Below are 12815 nucleotides of genomic sequence, written 5' to 3'. Positions count from 1 at the left end.
GAACTAACAATTAGCTCCGATGTTATATTTCCTAATGGGTTTTAAAGTCCTACAATGGAACTGCAACGGATTTTCTGATAAATTTAACGAACTTAAGCTACTCTTACTATACGATCGATGATTATCATCTGCGCGCCTCTGGAGGTACTGCTTTGTGTATTAACGAAAAAATACAATCCGTTGAGATTACTTGAATACTGAGTTACAAGCAGTAGCAGCACGTGTAAATTTCCCTTTCCAATTCACAATTTGCAGTCTGTACATTCCACCGAACCGAAAACATTTCAAAAAACGACGCCTTGTTGAACAATTACCGTCTCCCGTGTTAATTACTGGAGATTTTAACGTTCACAGTGCATATTGGGGATGTCCTTCTTCCAATGCTAAAGGCAATGTCATAGAAGCGATCATAGATTTTATGAATTTAAATATTTTAAATGACGGATCGTACACTCACTTTTGTCAGGCAACCAACAAATACTCTGCTATTGATTTGTCCCTAGCCAGTCCCAGTTTAAGTATACAGTTCGATTGGAAAGTACATTCGGATTTGTGTTCGAGTGACCATTTTCCATTGATAATTGAGTCGTCATCAAAAGCTCGATCAGATCAACGAAGACCTCATTGGATTATCTGCAGCGAATTGGGATTCATACAGACACATTGTTTTTTATCTGTATTATAGTGACTTTCAACTCATTGGGCTGGTTCGTCATTTTTACTTCCATTTTTGAAAGAATGTCGGGAGTGAGAATTGAACTCGTGACCTTCAGCGTGAGTGGCATGGATGTTACCACTACGCCAGATCGCCACCACAGACACATTGTGTCAAACAGCACTAATTCAGAAAATGGCTCATCCAGTTCAGATAGGGTATAATTATTTACTTCTACTGTCGTCAATGCCGCAATCTCGTCAATTCCAAAAACATCCTCCACAATTAAACGATCCAAGCCTGCATGGTGGAACGAAGAAGTAGCGGCTGCTATAAAGGAACGGAAAAAAGCACTTCGGCAATTCAATTCATATATGAATGATGAAAATAAAATTGCTTATTCTCTTGCGAAAGCCAAAACTCGTAGGATTATTCGCAAGTCACAATGGTCGTCGTGGAAATCCTGTGTTTCTTCGATAGACCTACGAACTCCATGTAAACAAGCTTGGAAAACTGTTCTAAAAATTGCAGGCAAATCTGAAAATTCAAGTGTTGCAGCTTTGAAAGTCTGGGATCGCTTAATCACCGATCCACGGACGATTGCAGAAGAACTTGGAAAATCATTCTCTCATACGTCAAGCTCAACCAACTATTCTCCTATTTTTTTGAATTTCAAAACAATAGCTGAGGTTACTGATTATGTTGATTTTATTGATTTTCTCTCTCCTTTGAAAAAAAAATTTTCTCATATGAAGAGTTAGATTCCGCACTAGAAAGGTTCATCACCAGGTCCTGATCAAATCACATATGAAATGTTGAAAAATCTTCCAGACAACACAAAAGTTTTTCTGTTAGATACATACAATGATTTTTTTTGCGAATCAATCCTTTCCATCCCTTTGGAACGAGTCGATAATCATAGCAATTAAAAAACCTAACAAAAATCCACTTCTTCCAACAAACAAACGTCCTATTTCATTGACTTGCTGCCCATGTAAGGTAATGGAGATAATGATTAATCGTAGATTAGTATGGTATCTCGAAACTATAAACTTTTTCAGCTCATCACAGAGTGGGTTTAGAAAATACAGAAATACTATGGACAACCTAGTATCATTAGAAACTGCTATTCAGGAATCTTTTGCAGCAAAGGAACATTTGAATTCCATATTTTTTTATCTTGAAAAGGCTTATGACCTTACTTGGCAGCATATAATAATAAAAACACTGTTTGGTGTAGGAATTCGCGTTAATATCTTAGCTTTTATCAACAATTTTATAAAAAATCGTCGATTCAGGATTTGCGTCGGAACACATATTCATCTTACTTCTACAGTGAAAATGGCATTTCACAAGGATCAGTATTAAACGTAACGCTTTTTTTAGTGGCTATAAACTCTATAAACTATAAACGTGCATCCTCCAAAAATAGTTTGGCTTTCCTTTGCTGACGATTTTGCGGTTTACGCTAAAGGTAAGAACCTACAAAATATCGAATCAGAATCATTTCTTGATAATCTCATGAGCTGGTGTGCAAGAACTGGGTTCCAATTTTCAGTTGAAAAAACAAAAGCAATTCATTTCTGCAAATTGCGAAAATGCAATACCGATCCCACCATGTGCTTGCAGGATCAAAACATCGAATTTGTTCAAAAACACAAATTTTTGGGCATGATATTCGACCGCAGACTCACTTGGACCTTCCATATAAAGTATCTCAAAGCAAAAGCTTCGAAAGCAATTGGCTTAATTCGAACCTTGGCAAACACCACATGGGGTTCAGATCGGAAGACGTTGCTCATGCTCCACAAAATAATGGTTGTTTCTAAAATCGACTATGGATCGGTGATTTACTCAACGGATAGAAAACAATTATTGAACCAACTAGACTCCATTAATCACCTTGGAACGCGATTGGCAACCGGTGCTTTTCGTACAAGCCCTACTAATAGCATACTAGCGGAGGCTGGTATTCTACCCTTAAATTTCAGAAGAAATATTTTTAACAATAAATTTAGGGATAAAAATAACAGATTCATAAATAACATATATAAATACATACAATACAAATAACATATTCAAATACATCTTCCAAAAGCTTATTCGATTTTTTCGGCTGAACTCAAAGCAATATTGACGGCACTGGAGATGGTTCAATCGAATGAGTTGGATTTTAACTTCGTGATTTGTACTGATTCAATGAGTTCCTTGCAAAGCATACAAGATATATTTTCTTCAAACCCTATAGCTCAGGATATCCAGTTTAGATTAAATAGTATTCAAAGTGAGGGCAAATCAATAGTTTTCATGTGGGTGCCAAGTCATATGGGAATTCGTGGTAACGAAATCGTAGACAATTTTTTTTTTTTTTTCTTTATTATGTTGAAAGTCACTATTCAACACATTTCGGCTGGTTCGTCACTTTTACTTCCATTTTTGGAAGAATGTCGGGAGTGAGAATTGAACTCGTGATCTCTGCGTGAGAGGTATGGATGTTACCACTACGCCAGATCGCCTCCCATCGTAGACGACTTGGCTAAGAAGAGTATCAATAATCCTCAGATCAAGGAAAAAATCCCTTTCTATGATTTGAATGCTCTTGTGAAAAAAAAATCTTCAATTTGTGACAGGTAGAATGGTCACACATTCGAAATTTTAACATTTCAGCGTATCACATAACATTCATACAGATGAACTTCCGGAATTTTCAGCTAATTATCTCAAAAGACGATAAAATCTGCGAAAATAATTTAAATCAATACTTGCGTTGAGCAATGGATGTAAAACAAACAAGACACAGGACATAATTTTCATATAATTCTATTCAACTAACGATTGGCGTATAACAACTATATACGCCAATCGTTGATACAAAATCCATCACGTAAAAATATGTAACTTGCTATAAACATATTTCTCTATTAAAATAATGATAATCGAGTAAATACGAATCAGGAGAAGGGCTGCATGTTGCTGTATACCTCAGTCAAATAAACATAAATCAATTACGTTCAAATTCGAGTATTTCGCCTCATATTGATCGTAAATACTTGCTTAACGCGTACAAATTGTTGCGTGGCTCGAATTCGATGAAACTTAATATCAGCAATACATCAGTCATCTGGAATCTGAGTAACTAAGCTTCACTGGCTGTTTGCTGTTCATGCTGGTGGATAAATTGCTTTTATTATTAATACCTTTCATTGTTCTCCTGAGTGTTGATTAGTTCCGTCTTTGAATTGTGCTGATCAAGAAGTATATAGGTCCAATCCACTCTGAAGTTTGGTGATAGCCTCACCTTCAGTGCGGATGAACCAACAATTCTTTCTCATTGTACTATTGGAAACAAGAGAAATTTTAGCAAAGTTTAACAATGTTTTTGTTTGTTATGTAATTTATGATTGAAAAATATTACGTGAGATAATTTCCGCATTAAAGGACAACGATAAATGCGATTTTGAACCTCATAAATCTGTCATACCGCAGTGGGAGGTATTTACAAGCATGGAGAGAACTATCTTACCTTTGAAGTAGAATCAATTTGTCGATAAATAAATTACTAATAGACAAAAGGGACGATTTTGTAAATCTTCTATGAATCTCTGTAAATCTGACTTTTAAAGTTATTTGTCTGTAGTTAGCCTTGCGATTTGAATTAAGACCCATAGAGTTCGTTTCACAGAGCTTACAAATCACGCTATAAAAAGATGTAAGCCGATTTTGATTTTCATAGAGAGTTCGTGTTTTCGATGAGGCGCATTTTTCGTTAAACGGCAACAATTCTGTTCAAATCCTAAATGACATAAAATATTTCGTAAAAAAGCCAGTCTGAAGCCAGTTTTTGGCCGATACTTCTGAGTTTTATTTCGCAATTAAATCCCATTGCTTTTATGGAATCCTTTCATTAAGGGAGTATTCTAGTCTAGAAATTTGTAAAAAAATAAAAAAAAATCCTTCATATTTCTGTAGTTCAAGCATTCAAGAATATACCCTAGAAAGGACTTATCGAAAATCCTAATATTTACCGAGCCATTTTAGTGATGCGGTATCTAACCTGTTACGGCCATAACAGTGAACTTCAAACGCGTTTTTCCTCGAAACTAGTTTTTTCAATCTGGCGTACGCGATATCTTAAGTTCTACTGAACCGATTAATGTTGAAATTATATGGATATAATCTGCAGACATCTACCTATCACATGAACCTCTAAAAAATAATATTTTTCAAATTTGACTATTTTCAAAACAAATAGGAAACGTAAGAAAAAACGTTTTAAACCGAATTTTGTCTTTCAAACGGTCGTCATTTTGCCAAAAAAAACTTTTTGTCTTGTCCGAGGTTCATGCGATAGCGACATCATTAGGGGAGAGGGGGGCACATTCGGCCACTTTTTTTTCCTTGATTTTTAATATTTTTTGTAAACTTAAAAAAAATCCTGAATTCATCCTGGTTGTCATTTGGACATCAATGTATCATATTAGCGTGTTAGAGATATGTGTTGATGCGATTACGAATGGTTTATTCGAATTTTTGAAAATTGCCTCTTTGTCCGAATGTGCCCCATGTGTGGGGCAGTTTCGGACAGTCCTGGGGCACTTTCGGACAACGAAAAAAAATTAAAATTTTATGTTTATCAACAATTATTTCAGTTTCCTCTTATTTCCAGCATATTCTGCATTTTTCTGTTTATCAGTATTCGTCTGAAATGAAACTGCTTGCTATGAGAGTCAGTAAAAATTCGTGATTTTGCTTTCTTCCGTTTTCGAGTGGTGGTTTTCTGCGGAGAAGTTTTTGGAAAAGGTAGATGAAATCATTTGAGCATTCAAAATCCTTGTCCGAAAAAACCTTTCTTGAGAATGGATAGCAACCTGTCATTTTGAATCCAGCTAACTGAGGTGGTGTATTTAAATTTCTAAATCGTTCACAAAGGAATTAGCGAAATACTTACAACTTCAAGCTTAAAAGTTTCGAAACGTGTATAAAAATGGGCACTGTGTTGTTTTGACGTAGGACTACGTCTAACCGGAAGATATAGGGGGTGAAATGGAAATCTAGGCACTGAACAAGTAGGAAAAAATGCAAGATTTGGAACGCTTATAACACGAGCATTTCTCAATAGATCGCAAAGGTTTTTGCATCAATTGATAGGAAATATATCTACGCATCTATCATAACGAATAACATTTCATTTTTCTTGAGATAAATAATTGAATAATTGTGAAATATCAAGCGTTGTCAAAATGCACTATGTGCCCATTTTTGATTGGTCCATTTTGTGCTCCTCAAATCGTACCGACCAAAACGGGCAACCAGCGGCAGCAGCGAAATAGAATGAAGCACGCTTGGAAAGGAAAAAGAAAAAAATGAACGATACATTGGTCGCAGTCTCACACATGCGTAATTCTCGAGCCAGCCAGTCAGCTTAAAAATCCCCGCTCCGCTGCCGTAACGATCATTCTTTGTGTGGACACCGACTGGACAACATCGTTGCTGGACGGGCTGGACGGCGAGGGATCGAGTGCCTTTCTCAAGGCAAGAGGGCGGAGGTGGTAGCGCTGGAGTAGAATAGAGTAGAGTTTTCAAAGGGCCTTTCTCAAGGCTGGTGTTTAGTTTCGGCCGCCGAAGTGATCGAGTTAGCTGGCAAAGCTGCTCGCGACGATAAGAAAACCCGCATTCGGAACAGAACACATTTGGTTCGGTGGACATCAAGACAACAGGCAGTTGCAGCGAGTGGCGAGTGGCAAACGCAATCGCAAAACGGCATCAGGTACCAGAAGAAAAAAGTTTGTTCTTTATACAAACTGCGTTGGTGGCAAATCCAGAACAAGGCGGCATCGAGGGCATTCGAAATGGTTTTTTTTCAAAACCACGAGTACTAAGTTGTCTAAATTGGAACCATTCCATAAAACAAGGCGCTTTTCAGGGCCATTAAACCTTCCAAAAAAGAGTTTACGAAATACAGTTCAATGCTTTCTAAAACATTATCCAAAATAATAATAAAACACAAATTGATTTTTTCATAATTTGTTTGCCAGGATCTGATGAGTATGTGAATTTGGCAGTTGTTCTGAGCATATTGATAGTTGGGGACTTTCCTGATTATTCAATTTTCACCAATTCTTAAATTGTTTCCAGATTGAAAGTACAGCAATTTACAATTAGTTCGACAGTTAGCTAATTGGACGGACATGTAATGCGACTTATTTAGTTGGACATTTTTGTAAACATAGAGATCCAAATTATGACCCCACATTGAAAGTCGACACTGTACCACTGTCATCGCAAATGTTCAATTACAGGTTAAAATCGCCTCCAATGCGACACTGAGTGGCGCTTCGGCACGTCGCATTGAATGTAATTTACTGTACAACATGTCACAAAGCTGGATGGGAAGAAATTTTCCAACTGTGAAAGCTGTGGCGAGTGGCAACAAATCGCTAAACAGGAAGGTTTAGCCGAACAAGATGGGGATATCGAGTGATAACAAAACAATAAACTCTTTAGATTGAAGATAATTTTGTGATCCTGAAAAGGACCCTTTTTAGCCTGCATGTGAATCCAACGAGCGAACAAATCGTAATGAATGTATTTTTTTGCCATCGCTCCCTTTTAACGCTCATTCGTTCGTCTCGTTGGACTCGCCCCTCTGGCTGAGTCTGCCGATTTGTCTCTATTCTGTGAGTGTGTACCGCTAGAGTATAAAACACGCGGACCCCAAAAAAATATCTTATTTTCTTTCAAACCGTAAACCCGTGTGGTTGTACGGCATCGGCATCGTGGACGTAACAAAGGAGGACAAGTTAAGGGAAAGGCAAAGTCTCACTCGAACCGTGCAGGTCTCCAGTTCCCTGTTGGTCGCATTCACTGATTGCTCCGCAAGGGTAACTAGGCCGAACGGATTGGTGCCGGAGCACCAATATTCCTAGCAGCGATTATAGAGTTTCGGCCGTCGGAGTGCTCGAGTTGGCTTGCAAAGCTGCTCACGACAATCAGAAAACCCGCATCAAGAACAGAGCAGCTTCGGTTCGGCGCTCATCAAGGCAACAATTAGTTTCAGTGAGTGGCAAAGTGTTTCTCCGGCACGTCGCATTAAATGTAATTTATTGAACAACATGTACAAGCTGGATAGGAAGAAATTTTCCAACTGTGAAAGCTGTGACGAGTGGCAAACGCAATAGCTAAACAGGAAGGTTTAACCGAACAAGATGGGAATATCGAGTGATAACAAAAACACAACACCAAAGGTTCTTTTCAGAACCATCAACATGTTCATAAAGAGTAAACAGTAAACTAATCCATTTTTCAGGTAGATAGGTAGGTATTCACGTAGGAGAAGAAAATAAAACAATATATTTAAAATATATATTTAACAAAAGCTGTTCCGTTTGTATAGTCCTACGTCACTCCGGTTATGTCCCCGACATTACCCACCCGTCTTTTTGTAAGTAATAAACGACCACGAGATGTCAAACCATATGACAGCTGCTGGTGGAAGGGCTGTTAACTTACTCATATTTTTAAATTGGTTGAAAATTGTACCACTTAATTTTTACAAGCGTTGTCCGAAACTGCCCCCCTTTCCCCTACTGATTCAGAATCTGTTTGATTTTTGTTTTGTTTTAGATAACCAGAAAGGCTGGAATCGTGTACGCCATGGCACAACTTTTTTTTAACCCTCTCACTTCATCAGCTCTTAACTATTCTAGTTATGATTTTTTTTCTCCGTTCAATTTTTGTTTTATTGTTAAAAGATAGATGAACAAATAATGATATAATGTATAGTAAAAATATTCTTTGTCTTATTTTCACGGAGCTCGAAAAAATGCCAGAAATTCGTGTCTCTACACTAGAATACCCCCTTAAAGAACGGTCCTTGAAAAGTACAAGAGCCGATTCGGAAATAATACGAACAATGGTAATTCACCAAAACTCGCAGACGTGGTTTCTAGTGTTTCACTTTTGTGAAGCAATATTCCATCTTGCAGGTATTATTTTGTCTAATGAACATCATACAAAAATGCAACGGTTTATCTTCATTGGTATTTCTTCGGAATGAAGTTGAACACAAATTCAAATTTTGCTCCACCTACAGGAAGAAGCTAAAATTCTCCGGAAACGTTCTATCGCTCAGGATAAGAAAATTTACCAAATTTATGTTTCCTCTCTTTTCATTCGTTGCACTTCGAGTGGGAATATCATCCTCAAGTGGAGTTGAAGTTATCCGGTTTCAGTGCTACCACCTTTCCTGCCTTCGCTTTCCTTCCCTTTGGCCGAATACACGTTCCAGACTTAATCTTTTTGCTAGTTTATCTTGCCGGAAGGCTATCATTGTGGCCAGCAATTCGGTTTGAATTGGTCTGCTCGGTTGTTTGAGTATTACTCCACTAATGACACTCGAAATGCTTTTCGGACAAATGAAAAAGCGTACCAGTAGTAAAGCATTGGACATAACTTTGAAGAAATTGCTGTAGCAGCACGCGATCACGTTTATGGGGCGTCGCTTGTGGCTACTAAAGTTTATTCGGGCACTTATTATATTTTTTTCAAGGAAAAATTATCGTCAATATCTGTCGGTGGATTGTACCTTTGTCACTATGGCTAAAACGGATACGCGTGACGTGAACCCATCTTGATTGCAACCACTGATGCTTAGCAGCCCATCAACTGCGAACGAATAGCGGAACACGTGGAAACGAGAATCGCAGAAAACCGCAGAAAAAACAGTGGATACATTGAAAGCATACAAAATTACATTTTAATGGGGGCAACATGAATGATGTTGATTCATGCAGGATTTTGTCGGAGTTAAAGAACGTAGGAGGTTAAAAGAGTAGAATGGCTGATTTATTATTGCTATCAATTGTAAATCAACTCTGCGTTAGAGAGCGAGTAGCGAATGTAATCCCACGAACAATAGTAATCGCTATTTATATATGTTTTACCCTTTCGTGCGTGTCTTTCGGATACTTATATTGCGAAATGCTCGTCAAACCGCAGATAGAGTAATTACACCCCAACAAATTACACAAAACGTCGCATAAGGATGAGAATCATCGTTTCAGTATCCTGCTGAGCGGGAATGAGTTCAGCAATTCTGGTTAACTTAATTGTGTAAATGGGTTACACGGCTACATCAAAGTGTCATTAATTTACTGATATCCAGGGTGGTTGGCCCAATTAAGTGTAACGCACTTCATTTCGACAAAACTTTGTCGTCCTAGTTGCTACACTTTCGTAAATTTAATTAATGGAGATCTCAACGCTTTGCGTGTTCAGACTTAATCGAATGAAGGGGGCGATGAAAGAGCTGCGATGTATCTGATGATTGATGCACAGAGCATGACTACTGAATAATCGACAGTTAGAGTTCATGAATAAATTCAAGAATTCATTATTTTCTGTAGATAGTGGACACTTATAGAATAGCGTCGTAAATGAGGTTTGTTCACAAAAATATAAGTAATTACAGAATTACAGCCTCTTGAGGTTGAGTTTAAACAATTAAACATAGCGAGACCAAAATAGTTATGCCACGCTCTATCGAAAATATCATAAACATTCATCCAAAACCAACATGTGTTGAAAAGTGTTTAAGTATTTACCAAGGTGAAACAATTCAAGGTTTCGGATAGTTTATATTTTAGCACCATAGAACAAAGAAAGAGCATGAAATCGAAATAACACCAACTTTGCTTTGAATAAAAAAATTCTAGAGATAGTTGGAAAAGAAACAAGCAGGTGTGTAGTTCGGGAAAAATTAAAGACTGAAATTCAATTTGGAAGTTCAATGGATTGCCAGGATAGATTAGCTTACCTACTTACATTAAAAAATAATCTAACACTACATTTAAAATAATCATGCTTAGCTAGGCAGATTTGATATCCCTGAGACGGGTTCCTGACAAAAAAGGCAACAGGATTCACCAAATAGTAAGGCTATTATATCAAAGCCAACAAGTTTGATTTATTTAGAATCCGCTATCACAAAACAGTTGTATTTTGGGATTGGTTAAAGGTTGAAAACAAGCTTTAGTATCAAAATACAGATAGAGTAATGCGGGGCAAAGGTGCGCACTTATTGAATTGAACTTCTAAGATAACTTATACCAAAAATAAATGCTTTATCATCAGAAGCGGGAGAAGCATCATTACTAGATAGTGTAGGCACCGTCCAGTAGGCAGGAGGGGGATGTTCTGTGTTTTTATGGGTGGGGAAGGATGGGTGTTATAGTCGAACAAACCACGTGGAAATATTTGTTAGGAAGGAGAATGACAATATAAGATATCCGAAAATGTCCAACATTTGAAACAGAATTCGTTTTTATTAACAGACCAGCTGACCCAGCGAACTTCATCCAACCCACAATTGATATATTGATATAAATCATTTCGAACACTCAAGTTCCCACAGAAATTATTTTTATGTACGTAATCTATACTCGCGGTATATAATTTCTTTTTTGACATATAAACCTGATGCAGACTAAGACGCATCAATTCTGAAACTGACTGTTTTAATTCGTGGCTCCGTTCTTGAGTTAAATCGTGAGGAACGGACACCAAATCATTTTGATTTATGTGGGAGCACAGTGGGGACAAAGGTGCGCATTTGTCTTTTTGTATTAAAATAGGTATTTGTCCAATTACAAACACAACCCGAAAAATGCTTGTACTACGTTTCGAAGGTAATATATATATATATATAGTTACAATTTGGTAAGCAAACGGAATTTTATTTGCTTTTATTTCAATAGTTATTGGACGACAACAGTTAGGTGCGCACCTTTGCCCCGCATTACACTAATTTATTGCTCTTTCAGAAAAAAAATATTCAAAAAATTATTGCTTGGGATTTCGAGAATATGTACGTTATATCGAGGTAAAATGTATGTTATATCAAGTGACGTTATATCGAGGATACGTTATTACGAGGGTACGTCCATTTCCATTTTAGTGTTGTCTGAAAAATCAACTTTTTCCTCTTATTCCAAAAATGACTATTTTCAAAAGTTCATAACTTTTGAACTACTAGACTGATCCAGGTGATCGACATACCAAATTGAAGTCAATCAGCTGGTCTTTTTTGAAGAAATACTATATACAAATATATAAATACTATAAGTTCGAATTCTGTTTTCGTTATAATTGATTGTATTTGTTTTTTTTTTGTTTTCATATTCTCGGAACCAAGGTCGAGACAAGATACAATACAAGGATATTTTTATATTTTTTCTGGAAAGCTGAGGATTTTTCATATAGCATATGTCGAAACCAGAGAGGCGTTTTTTTCATTTTTGAGTTATGATTTCTCAAAGTTAAGCGATGATTCAAAAAATAATTTTTCCCTTTTTTCTAAATTCATTACCTTGAACTGTTGGACCGATTCAGATGATCGATACATAAAGTTAAAGCCAATTAGCTAGCTTTTCTTTGAAAAAATAACATATTTGCCTATCAAATGGATTCTAGCCGAATACATCCAGTATAGTCGCATAGAAATTTGAACGAAGACTGAAAACATGTTAACTTAAAAACGAAAAATAACACATGAAAATGTTGAAAATACACATGATTTTTGGATATGTTATGTAAAAAAACCTCAGCTTTCAAGAAAAAATATTAAAAATAGTTACATGTCATCCTTGGTCCCGAAACCATGTAAACTATAAAAAACTAATACAATCGATAATTACGAAATTAAAATCCATTTTTTTCGCAAGTCTAATATTTTTTAAATTAGCTTTAATTTTATGTGTCGATCATCTGAATCGGTCCATTAGATCAAAAGTTATGAATGTTTGTGTTGGAAGAGGAATAGAGGAAAAAATTGATTTTTCGAACCATCGGTTAACTTTGAAATCAACTCAGAAACGAAGAAAAACGACTCTCTGGTTTCGACATATGTTATGTAAAAATTCCTCAACTTTTCAGAAAAAAAATATAAAAAAATATAGCGCCCTTGGTTCCGAGACTATGAAAACAACAAAATTCGAATTCAATTATTGAATGAGAACAGAATTCGAATTTTCAGCAGGTGTAGTATTTTTTTCAAAAAAGACCATTGGTCTTTTGGCTTTAATGTGGTATGTCGATCATCTGAATCGGTCTAGTATTTAAAAAGTTATGCATTTTTGAAAAAAGTCATTTTTGGAAAAAAGTG

At 36.5% G+C, this 12815-nt stretch overlaps 1 protein-coding gene across 20 annotated transcripts in view; it reads left to right on the top strand.

The window, feature by feature from the left end:
• Nucleotides 1-12815, top strand: part of LOC129776386 (voltage-dependent calcium channel type A subunit alpha-1-like) — a 266278-nt gene that overhangs the window by 14538 nt on the left and 238925 nt on the right. The gene's annotated exons all lie outside the window — the stretch shown is intronic.

Source organism: Toxorhynchites rutilus, chromosome 3 (genome assembly GCF_029784135.1).
Source record: "Toxorhynchites rutilus septentrionalis strain SRP chromosome 3, ASM2978413v1, whole genome shotgun sequence".
Taxonomy (NCBI): Eukaryota; Metazoa; Arthropoda; class Insecta; order Diptera; family Culicidae; genus Toxorhynchites; species Toxorhynchites rutilus.
This window is presented reverse-complemented; position numbering and strand designations above follow the sequence as displayed.